Below are 4915 nucleotides of genomic sequence, written 5' to 3'. Positions count from 1 at the left end.
CGGGACGCGGCCGGCCGGGCCCTGCATGCCCACCCGCACCAGACCCGCGCCACGTGGCAGGAGCGCCCGGGCCGCGCCTCTGCCAGCCGCCGCCCAGAGCCTGAACTTGCGTGTGGGGTTAAATCCCAAGAAATCTACAGGGGCCTGCCGCGATATTGCACTTGACCCTTCAGCGGTGAGGCAGATTTATGGTCGAAAGGAGCAAGAAGCAGAGAAACGGGTGCCAATGTTTAGCAATACTTGAGTAAAAAGGTGACAAATAATTTTTCTATCGCATACCCCCTGTATATGCTAAGCTTTGCATGATTCACATAAATTGGTTTTGTAACACGAATAATGCTATAGAAATGCGGCTGGCTGCATGAACCACTCAGAATCTATAATAAATGAAGCAAACATGTGTGAAAAAGACTTAGACAAACTAAATTTAAAAGTCTAAATTGGTGTGAGGCTGAACTTTCCATGACTAGAAAAAAATGAGAAAACAAGTAAATAATTTAGAGAAAAATAAACAAATTTGAGCATGAAAGAACACACAAGGATTAAGTTTTAGTTGACAGCAGAAAATTTGAGTGTAAATTAGATAATTGAAAAGGTATGTAAAACTTTTGTGAAATTAGCAATGCATATATAATAGCTAATTCTTGAAGAGTTTAAATGAAATACCTTGATAGCATCTTCTTAATTTTCATTTCTTCCCACTAATTTAGAGATTGTCATTATCTAAAAATTGGACTTTCATTATAACATTTCTTAAATATTTGAGTAGCATAAGGGAGGAAGAATTAGACATGTATGTGATGTGATTTTTTTTAACCGAGTACTGCAATTCCAAATGAATTGTTCAATAAACAAATAAACAAATGAATAATCTATTCAACCAGATGATGCTAATATTTTTATTACCGTGTCAACGTTGAAATAGCTACATATTTTTGCTTACAAATGAGAGATTATCTCAAAATAATTTCTTAAACTTCAGAAGATTTTAAAATATGTTGACAAATAATATGATGTCTTTAAGCATCGCTTCAAATTCTTAAGCTGTTGTGAAAAAAAGTTAAGAATTGTCGGAATTATTTGTGAAGGTAGGTTCTTTGTAGTACAGGCTTTCTCCGCTAGGTAAGTGTTCTAGGAACCCATTGGCATCAGTGTAACAGCTAGCACAGCTAGCATTGTTGAGAGAGGCTGTGTTCAGCTTCAGTGATTCAGTGAGCATTTTTTGGACATTCTTTCAACGTGTTTGCCCATTTCATTATAGGTGATTTATGAGTACACCTGCCAGCATTGCGCTGAGTGTTCAGCAGTTTTTGACCAAAAATGTCATGACCCCCATGCTCCACCTCCCTATTCACCCCGTCTTGCCCCAAACAACATTTTTTGTTTGTTTCCAGGATGAAAAACCTCCTCAAAGAGAAACGTTTTTACTGATGTGGAAGAAGTGAAACAAAAAATGGCAAAAATACTAAAAGACATCAAAATTGATAAGTTCAAAAACTGCTTTGAGCAGTGGAAAAGTGTCCTGATGGGTGTATCGCATCAAATGGAGAGTACTTTAAAAGTGACTGAAGTTTAAACATGTAAGAATAAATACACATTTTTTACAAATATTGTTTTTAGGGGTCCTCCCTTTGTATATATTATAACATTGATGTTATACTGTTTATATATGTCTAACTATCAGCATGAAGATTTTTAGGAGTATCTTAACCAAATAATTTCATTCATCATAGCTTTCTTAGTTATCATAAGAATGATATCTAATTTTGAAAGTCTGATTAAGATCAAAATGGATATTTTACCAAGTATATAACTTTTTAAACGTTAAATAAAAAATCATGGTTGTCTTTAAAGCATTTGTGTTTTCTTTATGCATGCTGCAAACAATATTGGTTTGTTGTAGAATGACTGAAACATGAGATTTAAATAAAATTGATATAAATTAAATTATTTTGAATAATTATTATTTCTGCTTAGAGATAAAGAAGGCAATGAAATAATTTAAATCAGTTTTTTAAGACAAGAATTTAAATCTTTATGACAAAAATGTCATTTATAAATTTGAGTTAGGAATAAATACAATATTCCAAAAAATCGCTTATATGTAGAAATATTGATATTTGCACATTGTTCAGTAAAACTCGCTATGTTTTATGCTTTTATAATTGCCACTTTTTTTACAACTTAAAAGCAAATTTCAAAAGTTTATGGTAGGGCAGTACAAAACAGTTATTTAAAGTTTTGTTACTTACATCATGAGTTAGTACACTGTAGGCTGTATCAAATTTTGAAACATAGTTAAGTACAAAAATTCCATGAGATGTCACAGATGATACACTGTAAACAATACAACTGACTCAAATCACAAAGGATTTAGTAATATTAATGTCAGAAAACTTTCCAGGTAAATAATTTCATATATATGTTGACTGATAGCCATGAACTCATTCAGAGCCCAGGGCAAAGCTGAACGATGTCAAGCAGTTGGCAACTATGCAGATCAATCAATGTAATACCTCATTGCTCTGGAGACCATGACAGGACTTGATGTTAAATTTGACAAACTAGCTGACATTAGCTCTAATAAGACTACACTTCGGTACAGTCACACTAGGCTAGAAATTGAACTGCTCCCTGCCTCTAGTCCTTGAGAAGATATGATTCATGCTATCAGATACTGCACAGACAAGCAATGAGTAGTTACAGCTTAAATGTGATGAAGTCAACATACTTTATTCTTGCTGTAATCTTCCTTAGATTGCATTTTTCCAAAACATTTCACTATTTCAAACAAATAAAAGCAACCCAAGATGTGTTTTTTTACTGGTACAGATCCTATGAAGGGAATAAGGGACGGTTATATAATTTCCCTGCTCTCATTGAGCTTGGGGAAATATTTATACCTCATCCTCTCTCATACTGACTCCACAATCTTGGCCTTTACACCCATGATCTCACTGGGGAAGCAAGACACATGTAATAAACCATTTCACTGAATAAAACTTTATACTTAAATGAGCAATGCTGACAGGGATACTATTAGGATTTTAGAAAACAGAAATTCCAATGTACGATTCATAAGAAAGCTTGACTTTTAGTTCAGACTTAACGGGCATGGTGACTGGAAGAAGAGTAATGAAGGGAGGATTTCAAGCAGCGGGAAATGAGATGAAGTTATAAGAATATGAAAAGCCATGGTGTTTATGTGTTCCAAGAAGAACTCCTCTAAGAGGAGTTGTTTATGAACTAAAGCTGCAAGTCAGAAGATTGGGGAGGGCTAAGACTGAGACAACACCGTGATAAAAACTCTCAAAGGCTTTGAAAGGCAGGCAGACAATTCAACTTCAGCAATATCTGCTACATAGAATCAATTAATGTTAGACATCTGTAGTGTGACACAACAGGAAGTCCGAAATTTTATGGGATAATACTTATTTAGTGTGAAAGTCAAAAGACAGTTATAAAGGTGATCATGGAAAGCCTGGGTTCCGATCTGCCTCTGAATAAATGCAAAAGTATAAGCTAATCAGTATCAGTGAGACTAAACAGAAAGGGACAGGCATAAATATATATTTCAGATAATAAATATGATATGACGTTTATTTTTATAATAAATAGAAAAATGTGTTAAAATTTAAAAAACTTTTCAGTATAACAAACAGAAGGAGAGCTTGAGAAGTGTCACATAATAAAAAACACATTTCACACAGACTATAATATTTGACTGAATAGAAATCACCAAGCTGGAAACAACAATAGTAAAACCGCTAATGTGGAATGCTGAAATACACTGGATTACTCGTTTCCTTCTACAGCATTTTTGTCAGGGCGTCAAAACTCTTACATTTAAAGATTGGCTGGCTGATTGGTGAATGCGAGTATGGCGACTCTGCCCATCGGGCGCAAGCATTCCAAGGCGGTGAGCTAGTTTTCAACACGCCACGAGAAACGCCGGGCGGCACCACGTACTGTTACTGAATATCAGGTCTTAGTCATGTTGTTTGCTTTCGCCTTACTCCAAGTACTAGGAATCAATCTTCCTGAAAGTCACAACAATGAGACTGGCCTTTCTTCGACTCATCCATGGCAAAACTTACCTCATCAGAAGCGGTACAGGTATTGCTTGTGGCCCCAATCGCTTTATCGTCATAAAGCAAACGCTAGTAAACAGGAAACATATTTTTGTCCTCGGCAGGTGCGCAGGAGCACACAACTGCGTCTGCTGCTAGAAGACTGCTTTTCATTCCTTCAGCGGTTGAAGGTGAGATTTTTGTGAAAACTCTGTAGAACCAGCCTCTGCACTCATCTTTCACCTTCTTATTGTCGTGTTTTATTTAACTGATTTATTTTTAATTGTTACTGGTCTATTAGCTATTTGGGAATAAGAATTTGGCTAAATGAAGTTTCAAAAAGAAGAAACTGTTCTTGACTGTTAGCCATTTCCTGAAGAAACGGTTAACTGATTAATTAAGTATGACATCAGAGAGAGCAAAGGTGATTAAAAACAGTTCATGGTGATAAGTGTATAGTCCACAACCTTCACAACATAAATAAATTTTGTCGGTGCCTGCCGTGCACCTCGTTCTTTAAGCCAGCCTAGGCCGCTCACAGACACTGTGACCCATAAGGGCAAACTACACACACTAGTCTAATTTCCGAGAGACCAGAGGATCTGTCTGTTGCCTTTTTGCAGGTTTGCGGTAGGCTGGCCAGTAACACGTACGCATCCACGATCCTGAACGGAAGAACCGACTCCCGCTGACCTCAAACTGCTTTCTCCAGCACCGACGAACGCGTTCGCCGTCACACGGCCGTAGGGCGGCAGACAGAGGGCCTCGGGGCGCGGCGCCTCCAGGACGGCAGGGGCCCGTGGCTAGGGCCACACCGGGCGGAGGACGCGGATGCTCGCCGGGCG

The 4915-nt window shown here is 37.5% G+C and overlaps 1 pseudogene across 1 annotated transcript in view; it reads left to right on the top strand.

The window, feature by feature from the left end:
* The first annotated feature begins 3880 nt into the window (after positions 1-3880).
* Positions 3881-4915, top strand: part of LOC103249806 — a 3473-nt pseudogene continuing 2438 nt past the window's right edge. The window contains exons 1-2 of the transcript XR_002481378.1: positions 3881-3919; positions 4196-4261. The product of XR_002481378.1 is annotated as an NADP-dependent malic enzyme-like (transcript). The remainder of the gene's footprint in view (positions 3920-4195; positions 4262-4915) is intronic.

This window comes from Carlito syrichta, unplaced genomic scaffold (genome assembly GCF_000164805.1).
Source record: "Carlito syrichta isolate Samal-C Ts95f unplaced genomic scaffold, Tarsius_syrichta-2.0.1 Scaffold123447, whole genome shotgun sequence".
Taxonomy (NCBI): domain Eukaryota; kingdom Metazoa; phylum Chordata; class Mammalia; order Primates; family Tarsiidae; genus Carlito; species Carlito syrichta.
Note: the sequence above shows the minus strand (reverse complement) of the source record. Positions and strands in the feature narration are given on the sequence as shown.